Source organism: Lissotriton vulgaris, chromosome 11 (genome assembly GCF_964263255.1).
Source record: "Lissotriton vulgaris chromosome 11, aLisVul1.2, whole genome shotgun sequence".
NCBI lineage: Eukaryota > Metazoa > Chordata > Amphibia > Caudata > Salamandridae > Lissotriton > Lissotriton vulgaris.
Window position 1 is genome coordinate 860,757,532 of NC_141699.1, and position 20,742 is coordinate 860,778,273.

Here is a 20,742-nt window from a genome sequence, read left to right on the forward strand (position 1 = left end):
GGGAGTGCTTTGGATACCCCACTGGAGTGCTAGTTGAGGCGCTTTGGATCCCCGCAATGCGCAAGAACAGGATGTCGCGCTCAACGCAGCCCATCACGATTACACAATATACCACCCAACTCTTACTCTCGCAGCGAATCACGCGTCAGGACAAGGGGGCGGAAGGCTCTGGCGAACCTTCCCGAGCGGAACTGCTGAAGGCCATACAGGGCTCGCATACTGCGCTGGAGCAGCAGATTGAGACTGTTTCAATCGACGTCAACCTACTACGAACCGATCTCCGCAAAGTTGCGGATAAGGTCTCGGACGCTGAGGGTAATATCCCACGACTGCAGGGTGGCCTCTCTGAAGAAGGCGGTCACGCACCTCACGGCCACGACACACGCCCTAGAGCGCAGAGCTGAGGACGCAGATGGGAGGGCGCGTCGCAGCAACATAAGGGTCCTAGGAGTGCTGGAGCGGCTGGAGGCTGGTAATGCAGGGAGGTTTTTGGAGACCTGGATCCGAACAACGCTGTGTCCAAGGGGCCTCTCGGAGGTCTTCGTCATCGAGTGGGCCCACCACGCTCTGGTCCCGCCGCCGCGTCCTGATCGCCAAGATCCTGAACTATAAAGATTGAGATTGTATCCTGCGAGCGGCGAGGGAATCGGCAGATCTCACCATTGAGAATAGCCGGGTGTCCATCTACCCCGACTATACCCAACAAGTTCAGGAGCAAAGAAAATCCTTCTTGGGGGTGAAGCAAAAGCTCAGGGAGATGCAGTTGCAATATATGTTGTTGTACTTTGTCAAACTCAAGGTGCTCTCGCAAGGGAAGGCACATTTCTTTGAGTCCCCGGCGGAGGTGTGGGAATGGCTGGAGATCGTGGGCGACTACCTTCCACCGGGGGAACGTGGGGGGCCCCTGAGAGACATGGGGTACTCGCCCTTCACAACGTCACCACGGCAGGCGAAGGCGCCGATCTGGGTCGGCGGCTCCTGAGGAACCCAGGATCAAGGTGGGGGAGGATGGCGCTATGCTCCTGGAACCTTTGCTAGTAGAGAATGGGCCGGGGGCCCTGGGCCGACCCGGGTATGGGGATGTCTTGGTCCCAGATACCTTACAACCTAAGGTGCAGGACATGATCTTCACGGCCTCGGTGGTCCCGGAGACCGGAGGGGCTGACTCACTGGCAGAGACAGTCCCGTCTTGAGGTGATCCTTGCCCTGAGCATTGTTAAGCTCTATCAGGCGGTCCTGGCCTTGCTGTTGATGCCTGGGGCCCGGGGTGATTGATCTTTTGCTGCGGGATTGACCGGTGGACTTCTATCTTGCTGGATGGGGTCTGTATGGTGGGAGGAGGGTACGTCTGTTGGGGCAGTGTTCGACTTGGGACTGCTCCGCCTGGTTGAGCCTGGAGACTTTCATGGTAGACTTGGGTCCCATAGGGAACTGGGGGGGGGGGGGGTTGTGGGTCTGGTTTTATTGTTTGTGGGTGAGTGTTGTGTGGGGTGGATGGGGTGGCTGTGTATGTCCTGGCACTGGCAGGGGGAGGGCATGGTAACATGTTTCGTTGTTGCGGTCATCTTGCTTGTGGGTGGGGGTGGGGGGTTGTATTTTTTGGGGTTTGAAATGTTGCGATGGTTGGCAGAGGGGGAGATGTTTTTGGGGGGCATTGTTACAGGCATCGAGTGTACTATTGTTCGGGCCCGTGGGTAGCAGTTCGCAGATAATGTACCCAGCGCCCTCAGCTCCTCAAGGATAGCGTGGTGGAGACGAAGTCACTTTTCATGACTTTACTAGAAGTAAACCGCTTGGAGCGGGCTAAAAGAGTGAAAACGACATGAACCCCCCCCCACCAACCCATCGTCCACCTGAAAGTAACCGAGAAAGGGAAAACGGTGAGGAAAAAGGGACAAGGGAAAGGCTCGGCGTCTAGCGTTGCCGCATGCGATTTTTGGCGGGGTCGCTATCTGGAATTTCTGTGTCTGAGAGGCAAAGCAATCTGAGGTACCGTGGGCAAGTAATACCCAGAATTCAGACCCCAATAGCGGGAGGAAGGGCCGCCACAGATCAGGGAATTCTGATCCTCTACCGGCCAGTGTAAGAGTTTTTCCATACCCAACACCAACCAAAGCCTCTGGAGCCAGCCAGTATGTGTAGGAAGCAGAGTGGTGCGCCAGTGTAGCAAAATATTTTGTAGGGCCGTCCCCAGGGCAATCGCAATCAATCTACCCCTCCGGGATTTAAGTGGATAGGTCAGTGGATTGGGCAGCCCCAGAAGGATCTATGAAGGGAACCGTGGGAGCTGCGTCTCAAGGTGCAGGTCAATCTCATCAAGAACTTGGGACCAGTATGGCTATAAACAAGGGCAGCTCCAAAGTATGTGCTCTAGGGTACCCACCTCCCCGCACTCCCTCCAACAAAGGTCGCTACGCCGGGGGTCAAAGCTATGCAGCCGCTCTTGTGTGAAGTACCAATAAGTGGCAATCTTTGTCAGGGTCTCTGTGAGTCACATATGGTAGGCCGAGTGTCTGACTCTATGGTAAATACCTTCCCATTCTCTGTCTTAAGGATTGCCCCAGATCTCGCTCCCAACGCCCTCGGCCTGCATTATATGTATGCGTGGTATTGGCCAGAAGCATTTTATAAAGATCGGAAATGAGTTTCTTATCGAACGTGCGCATCACTAGCCATTTCTCATACGAGGTTGTGGTTTAACCTGTGGGTGTAGAGCCCCGTGCCGAATTTGAAGGTATGATATACGCTCGGTCTCCGGGAAACCATAGTGTTCCCTGAGCTGGGGGAAGGCAATGATTCCATCCAGATCAAAGAGATGACCTAGGGACCTACATGGGGAGGCGCGCCAGGCCGGACCTACTGTCGGTGCATGGGTGAAAGTCTGGGTTGTCTAATATCGGTGTAAGAGGAGACTGGAAGGTGGTCAGCTGAGTAGAGATATTAGTGCTGTCCCAGGAGTCCATGATAGTACCCGTGATATGAGGTGTATAAATTGGGCGGACGGTGTTGCCTACGAAGAAAGGGGACACCTTGCAATGGTCTGCCCGCTACTGCCTGATCCTGAAACAGCCAATGTTTCTTAGATTCTAACCGCTGCCACTCCACAAGGTACCTTAGCTGGGCGGCATGAAAGTACAGCTGGAGGTCTGGCACCCCGACCCCTCCCTTTTCAGGTGGGAGAATTGCTATCTGGTGTTGGAAGCGGGGTTTACGACTATGCCACATGAAGCGTAATAGATCCCTCTGAGTCCGTTGGATCCAGTCCGGCGGAGGTCTAAGGGGAAGAGTGTGAAAGAGGTATAGGATCTGAGGGAGAATAGTCATCTTGATAGCTTTTATTCTCCCCAGCCAGGACATCGTGCAGTGTTTCCATCAGGTCAATTCCAAACTGATGCGAGTGCAGAGAGTAGCCTAGGTGGCGGTAATAGTAGAGTGAACGGTGGAGCTAATTGAATGCCTAGATAGGGGATGGCAGTGGTGGCCCATTGAATTGAATGTTCTTCCTGAATGGTATCTAGATTGTGCGGGGAAAGGGAGATGTTAAGAGCCATGGATTTGTCCATGTTGATTTTAATACATGAGCCCTGTGCAAAGCTGTCTAATTCTATGAAGAGAGCCTGAATTTAATCCCGGTAATGAGTGGCTGCCGCCGCACTCTAAGCACCAGGGGCTCCATATAGAGCGTGAAGAGCAGGGGTGATAAAGGGCACCCCTGTCGGGTGCCCCTGCCAATAGGTAATCTGGAAGAGGTATGACTATTCACTCGGACCGTTGCCATGGGAGAGCGGTAGCCGTTCAGGATTCGGTTACGGAATTAATCCCCAAGCCTGGCCGCCATCCGTACCATTTCCAGGTAGGGCCAGTGCACCCAGTCAAAGGCCTTTTCTGCGTCAATAGCCAGGAGCAGGTACTCACCCTACGTACGGGATGCCTTTTCTAGTAGTTGTAGAAAGCGTTCATTGTGGTCACTGGTCTGCCTCCGTGGGATAAAGCCGGCCTGATCTGGCGCTACTAGTTGGGCCATGTATAGTGCCAAGCTGGTCGCTAGGATGCTGGTGTATAACTTAATGTCCACTTTGAGGAGTGAAATAGGCCTGAAGGCGCTACACGCGGTTTTATCTTTCCCTGGCTTTGGGATCACGACTATCGCTGCCTCAAACATTTCTCCCGGCACGCTACCAGACTGTTCAAACGTGTTGAATAGAGCTTTCAGGACCGGGGCTATTTGGTTGCAAAAAGTTTTATAGAAAACAGCCGTGTAACAGTCTGGTCCTGGTGACTTGCCTAATATGAGGCGGGAGATGGCCGAAATTACCTCTTCCGTCTGAATTGCTCTATCCAGGTAGTCAACCTGCGCTTGAGATAGGGTGGGCACCTGCGTTGCGGCAATATATCCCGCACTGTGAAGATTATCCAGTGAGCCCCCCTTATAGAGGTCTGCATAGAAGTCGAGGGGAATGCCTCCGCATCCACCCGTGGACGACCGGATACTCCCTGGTGCTGTCTGACCTCCCGTAGTTTATTCGCTAGGAGGCGGCTACACCTGTCCCTTCCAGTGTAGTATTAGTAGTGTCGGAGCCTGAGAGCTGCATACTCTGCTCTGTCTTGATCAAGGGCCACCAGTGTTCCTCATACTTACGACTCCGTACTCTATTCTGAGCAGAGGATATAGCTATGAGTTCACCACAAACTACAGCTTTTAGGGCCGTCCATTGGGTCGCTAAAGAGATGTCGGGGTTAGCATTCCGAGCTATGTAATCCGTGATGGCCTTCCGGACTTGGTCGACCACTGTCGGGTTGTGCAGCAGAGAGTCGCGCATCCGCCAGTGTCTGAGACTGCATGTGTTCACAGGGAGGTGGAGCAGAGAAAGTAGTCTAGTCGCGCATAGGTCTTGTGAGCTCCTGAGTAGTGAGTATAGCTGCATGAGTGTAAGTGGCGCCATAGGTCTAAGAGCCCCAGGTGGCGAAGGTGTGCCTGCCCCGTTGGTGTCATTACCCCTACCTGCGACGTCATTTAACAGGAACGGTCTGCCACGTTATCAAAGACGATGTTGAGATACCCTCCCAGCACTAAGTGTCTAGTAGGCGATGCGGCCGCCTCGCTGTGGGCATTAAGAAGGAACTTGATTTGCCCTTCATTAGGAGCATATACAGAACCCACTACTATTTATTTGAAAAGTTTTATAGAGCGCGAGTAGACGACCCTTGCTCTCCGCCTCTTTTTGCAAAACCCTACCGGGGAAGGATCGAGTGACTAGAACAGCCACCCCCGCCGATTTTGAAGTGTTAGAGGAGAATAATTGCATGGGAAATCCCTTGGACCTTAATCTATGGTGATCCTTCGTGAGAAGGTGAGTCTCCTGGAGAAGGCAGATGTCTGCCTTGGAGAGTTCCAGAAGATGGACGGCCCTGCGTTTAATGGGGGTTATTTAAGCCCTGTACGTTGAGTGTGAGGATAATGTAATGGGGTCAGACTGCATCTTAGAACTGGCAGGGAATGAGGCGCAGCGTGAGCAATTGGCCGATGTGTGTGTAATTGGAAGGAGGGGTACAAGCTCTCGGGCCAGAGGGACGGGTAATTTCGAGGGAGAACTAGGGGAGGTGGACGAGGGAACCCAAACATAAAACCCCCCCAAAAGAACATGAACAAGTAACAGTCCATAGAGCAAGTCCATTGTCCCGGGACAACTGGTATCAAACGGGGTCTGTCGTACGGTCATCGTAGATATCTTCCCCTCACACCACCCCCCATTGGACAGCAAGGAAGCTTAGAGGGAGAGTGTCAGAGCCTACACATGTAGTTTTCACGAGCCACCGGAGTCCTCCCCCGCAAGCGCCTCCGCCACCACAGACAGAGCCTCTTGCTGGGCACGGGCAATGTCCGATGCCACAGGCCTCCTCTAGCGTCCTCTTCTGCTCTGGCGCTGCCAGCCTGACTGTAGCCCCAGGCCCGAGCCACCAGCGCCTTCCTCCTCGCTGGGTAGCGTCAGCCCCAACAGCCTGCAAGCCTCTTGCAGTGAGCGGATTTGGTGTAACCTGCCACCGTGCTGGAATATTAATCGGACCGGGTGACCCCAAGTGTAGGAGACTCCCAGCCCTCGAAGGTACACCATCACTGGACGAAACTGCTGACGTTGTTGCAGCGTGGTCAGGGCCAGGTCTTGATAGAGCACAAGTGTGTGCCCCCGAAAGGAAATAGGGTGAGCCGCCCTTGCCTTTGACAGAATACCTTCTTTGGTTTTAAAGTCCTGGACGCACACCAGAAGGTCTGCTGGTGGCACATTGGGTCCGCGGGGCGGGCCCACCCTGTGCGCCATGTCCAATATGACGTCTGCCTCGGAGGTATCACCCAATATGTGCTTGAATAGTCCAGCGTTGAAGGAAAACATATTGCGCATGTGGTCCGTGACTTTAACCCCCCTGATCCTTATGTTGTGTCTGCGAGAGCAGTTTTCAACGTCCTCCAGGTGCAGCTGCATGTCCATATGTTGGTCTCGCAGCCTAAGGACCTCCTGCTGGAGAGTAGTCCGGTCCGAGACAGTCTTGTCGCTCTTCTCCTCCAGTGTGGCCTCTTGTTCGCCAACATTGTCAACATCCCTTCGGATTTCTTTGAGTTCAGTGGCGAATTCAGTTTTCACCAACTGGATGTCCTCTCGGAGAGTAAGAAAGAGTAACTCTAGAAATGATTTTGTGATTAGTCTCCGGCAACCCCAGAGGACCTCTCAGGCCCGGTTCCTGGCACTGCGGAAGCCATCTTGAGGGTGGGCTGTGTCTGGCTCTGTGTCTGGCTGAAGATGTCTTTGAGGGTTTTCGGCTTTGTGCTTCTAGATCTGGACATGCTCCCCAGCGCTCTCTGGACAGGTGCGAGTGAGATGGGAGTCAGTCAACGAGGGCCGCTCGGAGTTCCAGTAACCCAGAGGAGTGGTTCCGGCTTGAGGCGATGGTGAGCGGACAGCTCAGGGCCAGGGGTGCTTCCTGTCTGTTGTGTAGGCCCTGTGCTGTAAGGGCATAGGCAAATGAATCCTCCAGCAGTTACACAGCTCTAAGTGTTGTAGACTGGCACGGGCACATCTCTGCCAGTGTATCCAAATATTTTGTAGGGCAATCGCAATCAATCTACCCCTCCGGGATTTAAGTGGATAGGTCAGTGGATTGGGCAGCCACAGAATGATGTATGAAGGGAACCGTGGGAGCTACGTCTCAAGGTGCAGGTTAATCTCATCAAGAACTTGGGACCAGTATGGCTATAAACAAGGGCAGCTCCAAAGTATGTGCTCTAGGGGAAGTAGGGCGAAGGCTACCACTAGTGAGTGCCCCCACCGCTGGACCACGTCCCTTCCACTTAGGCCTCCAATGCAATGGAGCGCAGGGTGAGGTGCTGTCGCCGAGCTCTGAGGGGACCCCACGAAGCCAACCCTCCAATGCCCACCCAACAGTCCTTGCCGCAGCACCAACCGCTCCGGTCCTGGGCAGGGGAGCCTACACAAGGCCTATGCGACGGGCGCCGCAGGGCCGTCAGCCACTCCTCCTCTGGGCTTCAGTGTGGGTCCCCCCTCCTGCCGCACTGTCCCTTGTCTATGTAGCCCACCTCAGGCCATGTCGCAAAGTCCCAGCCTGACTTGGGGCCCGTGCTCGCCGGGGACAGGGGTAGGCCTCGGTACAGATCCTATTGCGGCCCAACAGTAACCACAATGTCCCAGATTCCTCCGCAGTCGCTGGTCTCGGCTGCCCCCACCGGAGCGTGCCCGCAGCATGGCCGTCCTGGAGCAAGGCCGCGCCCTCCGCACCTCCGCGCTGACCCCACAGTACCTGCAGTGTGGGCCCGTGTTAGTCCTTCCCACGTGGTCATTGGTCACGAGCCTCACCAGGCTCCGAGACCGCACAGGGTGCACCTCCAATACCGGCGTAGAGCCGCCCACATCAACGGGGCTGGATCGGCGAGGTTGCCCAGAAAAGCAGCAGCAGGCCTCCGATGCTCCTTCCACTCCACTCCGCTGGCTTGTGCCGAGCGCGGCCCGATTGCTTGCCCCCGCGGTGGGCTCCTGGGGAACCGCAGGCCGGGGATCTGTGCGGCCTAGTCCGGTGGCACAGGGACCAGACAGCAGGCAGCACTCCACCCATGCCCAACAGCAGTGGTGTAGATGGGGAGTGGTTTGCAGGGCAAATGGTAGGCTCTCCAGGCACCTGGGCAGTCACTCGTGGGCCGTCTCTGCCAGAACCGCGCTAGGCCTCTTCGTCGCACCAGGGGCCGATCCTACACCCGGCTTCAGTAGCGGGCGGGTCCACAGTATGCCGGCTATGCAGGCGAGCGGGGAGACGGGTAGCTGGCCTCGGTGGTTCGCGCCGTTAGCCACCGCGTTGTTGAGGCCTCCTTTACCAGGGACGCCGGGGCTGCCTCCCGGCCAGGTCAGGCGATCCCTCTTCGGTGCAGTCTCGGCCCTAGCAACCAGTCCGGACCGGGTCCGGGACGACCCACAGGGGATGCAGTCACTCCTCGAGCGAAATGGCACCTCAAGGGGCCTGTGCTGTGCTATCCTGGGAGGCGCTACAAGAAACGCGTCCTATGCCGCCGCCATCTTGGGCACGCCGCTCCAGAATGTATCTCTGAATGATTATCAGGACCTAGACTGTCAGAAACATGACAGTTCAATTGACATCGATGTACATTAAAATCACCTAAATCAATAACCGAATAAGGGCTAGTTTGTTTCCCACTATACAACTCAAGGAAACTATTCAGACTAAACAAATGTTCATTTGCGATAATTCTATCAAATGATTTATAAAAATTTACAATAAGCAATTTAGGTGCGTTAGTAGATGTAATCTGCACTACTAGACAATTCGGTGAACCTGAGTCCAGTTTGCAATGATTACCTACCTACAACTTTTAAGGCGATCAGGGTCAATAAACCACCCTTTGCCTTGCCAGCTACTGATTTGTCTGGCTCCGAATATGTGGTATAACCATCCATCCAGAAGTTAGTTATTCTCAGTATCCCTTGGTCTCCTGGAGCCCAATCATGTCAAACTCACTTAAAAAAAACTTTCCACCTATCATCAACTGACTTATTTTTAGGTCCTGCTATGTTCCATCTTAGTATCTTACCATACTGCCCTAAATTATTCTCTTCATGTGCGAGTTTGCTGATACAATTCATGTGATTATCTCCATCTCCACTATGCCCTTCAGTGGAAGAACAAGGGTCTACTCAGTCATTCCTATCCAACTGGCTCAGTGGGGCAAATCTATTTGAAGTCACAAACCTACTCTGTTTAATTCGATTTGCTCCAGCAGTGGCGTTTAAATAACCTTGAGATGGGTCAATAGTATTTACACAAAGGAATTGGTCAGAATTATACACAGTTTTAACAATAGGTCTAAATTGCCCTTTTCCTGCAGGTTGTCATTGCGACCCCTTGCTATCTCTACCCCAGTCGTGGATAGAAGAAACCCAGGGGTTAGACTGTGAACCCTCCCCAACCCCGGTTAGGGCTTTCATGGAAGAGCCAGCCTGCTACGTCTGTCCTATCAAAGTTAATCGCTATACCGTCCTCTGTTTTAGGGCGGCTTCCCACCCATCCTACCCGTCTGGCCATTATAATTAGGGCTCCCGGTTTTATGGTATTTATTTTTTTAACATTTGTTTGTATTTATCCATATTTATTTGTAGCTCATTTTTTCTGTATTTATCCATTTTTCTTTAGTGCCTTCTGTATAAATGACTCTGCAATGGGTATTTCTCCACATTTATTTTAATGATAAATGTATACTCACATTTGAATGTCTAAAAGGTTTCTGCAGTATACAGTGCAATAACAAAAATAACATAAGGGGAGAGAGACGGGGTAGATATGTTCTCCCTTAGTAGAATTTTATAAACATAGAGAATCCACAGGTGGGTGGTCCCTACAATGGTGGGGAGCACGTAGTGTTCTTTAAATAACCCTCACACCCCAAAAGGACCCTTAGTGTCATGCTTAATCATTGGGGTCTTCACACCCCTCTACGGTACGCGGTGTGCTACTACCTACGACTACGTGGGAGCACTACAATGACTATGTGGGGTGCATGTGAGGTATTTATGAAATTGGGTGAGGGGTGGGGTTTGAAGTGACTTAAGTGATGGTTAAAAAGTACCTGGCTCGTGGGGTGTCAGTCGGTAGCCTTCCCTCTTCAGGGATCATGTTATGAGTTGTTTGTGGTCTCGTACCAATCTCAGCCTTACCTGATCTATTACCCACGACATTAACATTATGAACCCGACTCCTTCCCACACTGGAATCAACAAGCTTGCACTCTATTCTAATTAACCTATCCATCACACAATCTAAACCAGATTTAGCATACTTAAAGAAGTCCTCAAGTGAACCAATGAGCATGTCAATGTGTGATAGAACTGAGTCCGCGTTTACTTTAGTCAGATTAAGGGATGGTAATTCCACTGTAGTCAGGTGATCAGCACCCGCCTTCCGTGATAATGCATCCTTTATGACGGGTCCTGTTTTTAAAAAAATGTTCCTCCTTTTTGTGAGAAGGTGGCCTGATATGTGATGTCCACTATTCTAGTGTGCACCCGGTATCAGTCCAAACAACCCTTATGGTGATGGTTGTAAAGTCAACCTTATTGACCAGCTATCCTAGTGGTAGCATGGACAAAGCAGTCTTAGGCTAATACTTCAGAGAGCATGTGAAGCCAATTGTTTTACCAATAATAACCCCTTAAATACCAGATGAAAGGACACCACACAAGGTATATCTAAAATATATATGTATTTATTACTAACACAACCCCTCTGCACACTTTATGAGGTCCGAGTTCGAGATACTCGCACGTGACTCAATAAGCATACAGGTGAAGAAGTGAAGCTTGTTTCTGCAGCCACGTGGATCCAGGAGGCGTCGACGACGACCATGCGCTGGATACAGACTGTCCCACGAAGGCTCTCGCTGTTGGCGGTGTTGGCTTCCGGATTGGAGTCAACAAGCCTTGTCGAAAGGCACCCCACGCAGAAAGTAAAGATCGGCTTCTTGTACAGACCAGCAAGGTCTGTGGAGCTTCCCCTTTACAGGAAAGCAAGAGCAAGCCCAGAGCAACCAGGCAAGCATTGTTGTTTCAAAATGTAGTCTTCAAGATGGCCACTAGCCAGCGGGCTAGCAACCGCGAAGACGCGTTGAGAGGAAATGCAAGAGCTGGCCCGACGTGGCACTCGTGGAGGGCTCCGCTTCGGTGCACTTACGACTCGGGGTTGGGGCTTCTCGAGTCCCAATGCACAACTTCGAGGACGCCTCAGAAGCTGCACAATTTATCAAAGAGCAAAATGGCCAGGTGTCCGGTCCCATGTCTCTTGTGTCCGCCACGGGTCTCAGCTTTGCTGGAGGTGTGGATTGGGGTCGGAGTAGTCTGGAAGTCCAGTCCTGTGAAGCAGGGTCGTCTGGATCCATCGGGAGCGTCGACCAAGCAAACCGGCAATTCGCTAGGTGGTGCCTGTTTGCACAGTGTGGTCACTCCTTGACCACAAGGGAGATTCTTCTAGTTGCAGTAAAATGTCGAAGGTCCAGAGTTTCGTTTCGAAGTGTCAGTTCAGGATAATCTAAAGTCTCTAGACTCAGCTCCTAACTTTATACGAATGAAAGGGGCTGGATTACCTGCTAGGTCCCTCCTATGAGTGGGACCAGGGAAGGGGGTGGTTACACCCCTTTCCCTTTGTCCAGTTTCGCGCTAGATCTGGGGCTGGAGTGCCCCAGCAACTGGTTTGAACCGGGCTATGCGGGAGCACCTTGTGTGCCCCAGGCAGTGTCTCATTTCATTCAACCCAACCTGCCCCAATACACTAGCCTATCTGGGGAGGTGCTAGCACCTCCCAAGGCAGGAAATCTATTGTCCAGGCCTCCCTCACTGGAAGGGCTCCCAGCTGCAGGAGGTCAGACTTGTGTCTGTGGCAGCAGCATCCATTTTGTGATGCTGAGGCCCTGTTTAACTTTAATCTGGTAAAGCTACAACTAAATGTCTTCTCCCTCTAGAAGGGTGGAATGCTACCCCCTGTCGCCAGAACTGGCGAGGGGGTGTATTTCAAAGCGTATGACACCTTACACGACATGGTTCGATAAAGCCAAACCAAAGTTAGCATTAACCGCGAGGATTATAATGCACTTGAGAGTATATGGTATGGTTATATCATAGAACAGCTGTAAGGACATGGTTCTGAAAGCTGCAGACCGGCTCAGCTCATGCTTGAGCACCATCTCACATAAAACCAAGCACTCTGCCTTCAGGATGGTTAAGGCCTGCCATAGGAGTGACTTATAGGTATATGTGTCTATATGTAATGGTAGGTATAGGGATATTATACCTAAGCAAGGGGTGATTACACGACCTTGCCCCAGCTGAGTGATCAGCCAGTTGTGTCAATGTCGATGGCCAGCCAGGGGTGGCATAATACATGCTGCAGCCCCTGGTAGGCCTTGGATGCACCTGTGCCCTGGGTACCTATGGTACACTATACATGGGCTCATAAGGTGACCCAATATCCAATTGGAGATGCACCTAAACTACATGGAGTCCATTTTACAGTGAGAGCAGATAGCCTGGGGCCCTGATTAGCAGGATCCTAGGCCAACTAAGTTGAAAACCAGCTAAACACCAGGCAAAAAGTTGGGGTAACCATATAGTCCGATATCCACCTTCCTACACTTTTTTTACTGATGGCTACAGCCACATCTCTTGACCGTTCTGAGCTCCCCTTGCCCTCCAATTTTCCTTTAGGTTAAGACGTAGAAGTGTCATTGTCTGATAGTGTCAATGTCTCTAATAGTGTTCTCTACAACCACATCTAAGGTTAGGCTCACTTTGCCACTGGATTCAAGCAAGCCGGGCTGAAGACGGCCAGAAACCGGTCCTCAGAAGCTTGTTTCCGGTCCAGGGAAGACATGGCTTGGCAGTTCGGGCTGGACTGTTCCCATGAGGCACAGGGTCAGACTGATTTGCATATAGCCATATCTGAACTGGGGTGGCAGAGTGGGCTAAAGAACGGTGATGGATTAAACCCAGATCTTTTGACTGGGTGTGAGTGTTTGATTCAGATGCTCCGTCCATCACCACCCCCTTTTGTACCGCTTCAGGATGGTTAAGGCCTGCCATAGGAGTGACTTCTAGGTATATGTGTCTATATGTAATGGTAGGTATAGGGATACTATACCTAAGCAAGGGGTGATTACACGACCTTGCCCCAGCTGAGTGATCAGCCAGTTGTGTCAATGTGGATGGCCAGCCAGGGGTGGCATAATACATGCTGCAGCCCCTGGTAGGCCTTGGTTGCACTTATGCCCTGGGTACCTATGGTACACTATACAGGGGCTCATAAGGTGACCCAATATCCAATTGGAGATGCACCTAAAGTACATGGAGTCCATTTTACAGTGAGAGCAGATAGCCTGGGACCCTGATTAGCAGGATCCCAGGCCAACTAAGTCGAAAACCAGCTAAACACCAGGCAAAAAGTTGGGGTAACCATATAGTTCGATATCCACCTTCCTACACTTTTTTTACTGATGGCTACAGCCACATCTCTTGACAGTTCTGAGCTCCCCTTGCCCTCCAATTTTCCTTTAGGTTAAGACGTAGAAGTGTCATTGTCTGATAGATGTGGTTGTAGAGAACACTATTAGAGACATTGACACTAAGGTTAGGCTGTGGACAGGGTCTAAACATAGGGCGTTATTAGCATTGATGTAGTGAAGGATGATCAGGAATCCAGGTAGATGATGAATATATATATATATTTTTTGATAATCAACTTTATTGGGTATTTTAAAACCGCAAAAAAAATCATTGGTTGCGGGTCGATCAACACACACAACAGATTACAATCATTAATTTGTATAGGTCGGGTCAGCTTTCTCTAGTCCGTATATAAATCTTGTAGCAATAGGTATAGAGGCATAAGTCGTGCAGTACATCTCCAATCACGGTGGAAGTAGATTAAACCATTTTCCCCAAATCCTATGGAACAGTTCTGTTGCCACCCTGGCTTCAAAAAGGGCCTCCTCCTGGGTCCCACACCAATCAACCCCCCCTCCTGCATCCCCCCACAGTGGGCGGCGCGGCTCGGGACCAGTGCCTTGCTATGTCCCTTTTGGCCACCGCCGTCCCCAGCAGGCGTTTGTCCGATCTGGAACCATCCAGACCGCCAAAGACCCCCAGCAGCCGCCGCGATGGCTCGTGAGGAACCTACCAGCCCAGGGCCCGCGTGAGCTCACGCTCCGCCCCCTCCAGAACCCTGCCAACCCGGGGCAGAGCCACACCATGTGATAGAAATCCGCTGGTGCCAAGCCGCACCTCTGGCAATCCGGGGAGGGTCGCAGGTGGGCACGGAAGAGTCGTTCAGGGGAGAGGTAGACTGCATGCAGGTAGTAAATTTGGACCAGACTTAGTTTGGCAGATGTGGTTAGGGTTCTAGGCGCCATAAGGGCGTCCCTCCAGTCCGCCTCCTCCAGGGGAAAGCGAGCGCGCAGTGTGTCCAGGGACACAGGGCCATTATTAACTAGGGAGCGATAGATGCGGGACACCCCCTCCAACCCCCCCTCCCCGAGTTCCCCATAATCACCTGAGCGTCGAGCGGACTGAATTCCGGGGGGGGTACTGGCAGTGGGAGATGTGCGTGGAGGGCGTGGCGCAGCTGCAGGTACCGAAAGTGCTGGGTATGTGAGAGGGCATGGTTCCGCTGTAGTTCCGCGAAAGCCCGGATATGATCCCCGGCCCAAACATCCCCCAGAACCGAGACTCCAACCAGATCCCAACGACGGAATCCGTCCAAGGCCGCCACTTCCCGGAGCCAGGTGCCATACCACCGGGGCGTTTTTCTAGTAAGTTTATGGTTCCAGCCCCTGTAGCGCAGAGCTGCCTGCCAAGCCATGAAGATCGTTCTGGTAACGGGTGCCATAGATTGCGGCACAGGGCTGCCATACAAGAAGGCTTGGATTCGGGGAAAATCAGTCTCCTCAAGTTCCACCCGGTATGCTGGGTCGGACGAGCCGCCCGCATACCAGTCATGGACAACGATGAGCTTGGAGGCAAGGTAGTAGAGGAAGAGATGAGTCACCCAAAGTCAACCGTCGTCGGGGGGAATTCGGGTGTGTGCCAGGGATATGCGCGGGCGACTATTCACCCATAGGAAGCAGGTCAGAAGTCCGTCCAGCTCACGGAACCGGGCGAGGGGGATGGAGGTGTTCTGCAGGACATAGAGAAAGCACAGAAGGACCATCATTTTAAAGAGGGCTCTTCTCCCTGTTGAGGGGGAGAGACTGCCACTTTTTAAGATCCGTCTTCATTCGGGCAACCAAGGGGGCAATATTCAGCGCCCATTCAAGCTCCGGCAGAAGGGTTACCCATATCCCTAGATATTTGACCGATTGGCGTCGTAAAGGAATGTCCGACTGCCAGTCGTAACAGTCCCTCGATGGGTGTAGTGAAACCAACGTGGGTTGAGCCGGAGTCCGGAGACTTTTCCGAAGGCCGCGATGGATAGCAAGCTCTTGGGGCCCGAGGTCGCTGGGTCTGCTAGGTACAGGACCACATCGTCGGCGTAGAGGGCTATTTTATCTATGTGGCTCTCGTTCCAGGTCCACCCTTGGACAAGGGGGTCCTGGCGAATAATCGCTGCCAGGTGCTCCATCGCTAGTGCGAATAGAAGAGGTGAAAGGGGACACCCCTGGCGCGTGCCTCTACGAATTGGAAAGGCCTCGGAGAGCACTCCATTGACCATCACCCGGGCCTAGCAATAGGTTGTGAGCACTTCTAAGAGGACTTCCTCTTAGCTTTCTTTTGTTTGTCTGAACACTAAGAAACCTTCACCAAAATCGTGCATCATTTTGTTGCTTAAATTAGACACTAGATGCAGGGCTGGTGCTGGATACCCCTTAGATTAGTGTCAAATCTATGTTATGGGCTCTGGAACATTAAAATTATAAATATGGCGGTGCAAATGTAGTTTCGAGTTTGACCCTGAAGTACTGCATGACTTGTTGGGACTGTGGTGGCTCAAGCAAGAGGTGAAGGGTCATGAATCCTAAGTTTCAATATTGGTACCAGCTGAAATAGGGCTATAAGACTACTGGATAAAACCTCTAATAATGGTAAAGTTGCTGTCCAGTAGAAGAGCTCCCCACAAGGCACTCTAAGACAGGTTCCTAATAGGTCAGGCCCAATGGGCTCTGCAGTATGCAGTCAGGTAGAATTAAGCGTGGTGACACTATTGAAATGTCTTTGAATGTCCAAGGCCCGAGGGAAACTCAGATGGAGCCAGAAATCAGATTACTTTTGTCTGGAATCTTGTGGTGCATATTTGTGCTAAAGGCTTCTCTGAAAAAAGTAAGGTAAACTTAGGACTAGCATGCAACTTAGCTAACATTCTAGAACTGTTTAACCCAAAAGACACCAGAGAGCAGATGCCAGTAATAGGCCAGAGATGCATATTTGGTTTTCCACAACAAATGGTGGAGCCGGGACCCAATGAGGTTTGGCTAGAAGACTTCCCTCAGATTGTCAGACAAATTGGGAATAGCTCACCTGTTTAAGCAACTTGCTAGAAAAAGGATCCACAAGGCTGAAGTCAACTAGGCCTCTTCTCTTTCCTTCCTACAAATTATTAAAGATTCCACATAGCAGCAAATCAAAATGTGGAAGGACTCTGGGGAATTCAGAGACCGAAAGAGATGAAAAAGGGAGAGAGAGAGTCGTGGAGGGTACATTAAATGTACTGATGTTGGGGCTTCAAGCACTGTAGGCACAAACAATGTGGGTCTACTTAGAGCTGTAGCTGGCATAGGCTTCATGTCTTTAAATCCATCTTAAGAGCCATGTGGCTGAATGAAACCAAATATGTGGCTCACTGTAAACGAGACCTACATACCAGGAACTGCAGGAAAGGACTGATGGGTGTGGAGCAAGTGGGCACATAAGAGGCTAAGCCTCTCACATGCATGTGCTGATCTATGCAAAAGCCTAATTTTGCAGTGGATTATATGTTCTGATACTGCCACAAGGTTGGCAGACAAGGAGGTGGCTATTTGTGAAATCTCTTCTGATGCCACAGAGACAGACTGTAAACTTAAATATATCAAAATGGACCACAGTTGGCAACAAAAACCATAGTGTAATTGGGTAGATATTAAAGGCCCTTCTTACAGAGAACAGTCATGTACCGCGAGTGATCTCATGAAATGGGCTCATATACAGGATAAAAAGGCTCACCAGGTGAACGTTTGCAATTGTTCTTGGGAAAGCATTGGTTCTGCACAAGGAGGTACATGTCTCTAATATTTTACAAAGTGTAAATTTACAAAGGTGACAAACATTACAGATAACCCTTACACAGGAATTACAGCAATTCCTCCTAGTATCGCTTAACCTCGGCCTTGGAGGTAGTGGATATTTGACTTTTTAAATTCTTGTGCTCAAGAAATATTCCAACATAAAAGATCATGAGAATTATGAACACTGATCCACTTTTGCCCAAATACCTGTCACAAATTATGTAAACCTAACTCCTTCTCTTTTCAGAGTTATGCAGATCCTCGGCAGTAGCCAGCCACATAATGACATAGTCATTGACAGTGATCAGTGGTAGCGAATCGCGAATGGCATAACAGGCAAGCCCTTTTTCACCCATGACACTGGCCTTGTCAGCCCTGGTTTCAAGGGCCAGGAGGCAGAAACAGGATTCTATGTCTGGTGTTTAAGTTATTCTATTTTCCACATCTTGATCTTCCACTATCACCTCAACAGAGCACCGAAAGCGGCATCAGAGCTAATAGTGAGATAGGGGGTAAACCCGTTACATTATCAGGGTCATAAGAGTGCATGGTGGCACTTCCGCTAACCACGGTCTTTTGCTGACCCAACCATAACAGAGACATTATGCTTTTATTTGCCATTTCTACTGGGGCATGCTTTCCATTTATAGCTACTCTTCCCATGTCGAGCTCAACAAAAAAAACAAGAAGGCGTGCGTATGTTACGAAAGAGGCATGGAACGCAGGCTAGAGAGGCGGGCTCTGCTTTAATAGGCAGGAAAGTTCCTTGGAGCCTGCGAGGTTCCGGGAGATGCCCCGCCTTTGTGCCAGGCTCACTGTGACGTAGCTCGTCCGGAGCGCAGCACCTTGGAGGCAGAGGGGTGTGGGTAGTGGAGAGCCCAGGAGTGCTGGGTTTCCCGGGAGAGAGCAGGCAAGGCATAACGGTGCAAGCGAGGAAGGGCCTCCAACTCGCAGAACATCCTGTGGACAGAGTTGAGACGTAAGAGCCCGTGAGTGGGGGGTAGGGGGTGCCCTTGTGTGGGTGTAGCTGTGTGTGTAGCTGTGCGTGTGTATGTGTGTCTGTGTGCGTGCGTGTGTGTGTGTCTGTGTGCGTGCGATTTCGAGAGGCAGACTTGCTGTGGGACTGGGACAGGAGATGTGCACGGCGCGTGGCTGTACGTACACGCAATGAAATCGCCGCGCTTGCCCATCCCCTGTCCCAACATTCCCAGCAAGTGGATAACATAAGGTCTTTCGCTTGACGCAGCGCTTCGCGTTGCTAACACCAGCTCGACCTAAAAAGGCCTCCCACCAGTGAGAGAAAAAACCCCATCTCTTTTCTCAAATTAAATATTCTCTAGGACTGGTTCTTGGCCTTTTGACATCTGTGACCCCCACTGAATCACTACAGGATACCAGCCTAAGCAATCTGTGATTTGAACCTCGACACTGCACCAAAAATACAGAAACTAGTATTCATAAAAAAATGCACAAATATATATTTTTAATAGCCAAACAAATATACAACCATTTTATTGTTCTACAGGATGAAGAGATGTGGTCGGCTATAGCATATTACTATCTTTTTTGCACCTAAAGCATGCTCTTTTTGCTGGCACAAACAAGTCCTTCATTAGAGCCCACCAGTTCATACTAGATTTCGTTTGCTGTACTTCTGCTGCTCTCACAAATCAAGCAAAGTATTCCAACGTAATTTTTAGCTTTAAGTATCCTAATCCTAGACACTGACTTTCATTTGTACATTTTGCCTTGTGTACATGCACTTTATTAGTCGGCTAGTATTTATTTGTCTAAACTCCCAGTGGCCCCTTTAGTAGGCATTGTGGACCGCATGTTACAGGACTATTGCTCTAGACCAGCGTTTTGAAAAAAACGGTATATCGCGAGCCTATTTTCGGTGTGTTGGGAAAGTTCAAGCAATAAAGTAAGATGCCTTTACAATCTGTGTTTTATCCTGAGGTCAAACGTCAGGCTATGTCTTCAGACAAACAGCTGCTTATCTTTTATACACCTTGAATGTTTTTTTAGATTTTGCCTGCACAGCGCTTGTGTTGTGCCTCAGAAAACTCTTGGAAACATCAACTAAATCTTGAAACTGGCTTGGAGCCTTCCCGTTAATTACCATTGGTTTAATCAGACAACACTCCAGGTTCCCTGCTCTTTTTATTGGTCAGCCTCGTCCTCGCCTCTGCTTCCTCCTGGGTTTTGCGTCCCTGCTGTGGAGCATGGATCAAGTACAGCTTCCTGTATGTGGTCAGTGTCTTTCCACTGGCTGCAGGATCTGGGTCAGGTTTTTTTGTTGTAACACTTTTGCATGGAGTGCATGCGTCTGCATTCCCTCACCCCCAATCTCCTCCGCCTTCCAAAAAAATAACGAAGCCAGTAGATCTCACATACGTGAAAGTGCTTGTTATTTTTCTTTCTCGCCCTCCAAAGAGAAATTCGTTTTTAATGCGAATTATGTAACCGATTTGCAGGAATATAGGGAGTGTGAAAGGAAGGCTATAGGATGTCGTTTTTAGCAACACACAACAAAATGTAAATATCTGTAAATTAATTGTATGCATTCAGCTGTTAGAAAAGCAAAAATGCAGCTCATTGTTTTCTTTTTTGTAATTATGAAATGTGCTGGAAACTGACTTTTTAATAGGATCAAATCAAGACCCTTTACTTGGCGATGCACTAATGAGAAATACTCACATAAATCAGATTTTGACTCCTTATTTGTGTGCTATATAGTCTTCTCAATAAAACAGTCTGAAAAAGTAGTGGCTATTTCAATAGAAAATTACAATGCATTACTGTGGGTTGCCATAGTTGGCGTCAAAACTTACCCCACCTCATAGATGCATTCAGCAGTTGGGTAAGCCAAAATGAAGCTCTTTGTGTAGTTCTGAAGTGTGCTGGATCAAGACACTTTGCTTAGTGGTGCACAAATGAAAAATCTTCACAAATGTGATTTCCACACCACCATTTGTATTCTATATAGTTTTATCAGTGAAACTGTATGTCTGTGCACACTTAGTGGCAATTTCATTGGAAAATGTGTCGTCAATTAAAGATAGGTGGGTTGCAAATGTTTTTCGTTCTGAAAATTGAGTTTTGGTTCTAAAGTTTAGGAAGCACTGCTCTAGAGAATATCACTTCTTGATACTAGTGTATTGAAATGGAACATAAAATTGTGGGATAGAACAATTGAAGTAATGCGATGAAGAAATTGTAGAAGAGCACCTGTGTTTTGTTTTTCAAGGGTTTGCACCTTGTCATAGTTCAATATGGGTGAAATCAAACTAAATTGTAAAATATATACAGTTGTAACATGTCCTTCTCCTGTGCGGACCATAGCAGTGTTTCGAGATCGATCCCAGCAATCGTTGGTATTGCAATGTCACCTTATTTAACACTTTGAGATCCTCAGTTGGACAGCA

At 50.2% G+C, this 20,742-nt stretch overlaps 1 protein-coding gene across 2 annotated transcripts in view; it reads left to right on the top strand.

Annotated features, from left to right (window-relative positions):
* Positions 1-20,742, top strand: part of DTYMK (deoxythymidylate kinase) — a 122,660-nt gene that overhangs the window by 95,751 nt on the left and 6,167 nt on the right. The gene's annotated exons all lie outside the window — the stretch shown is intronic.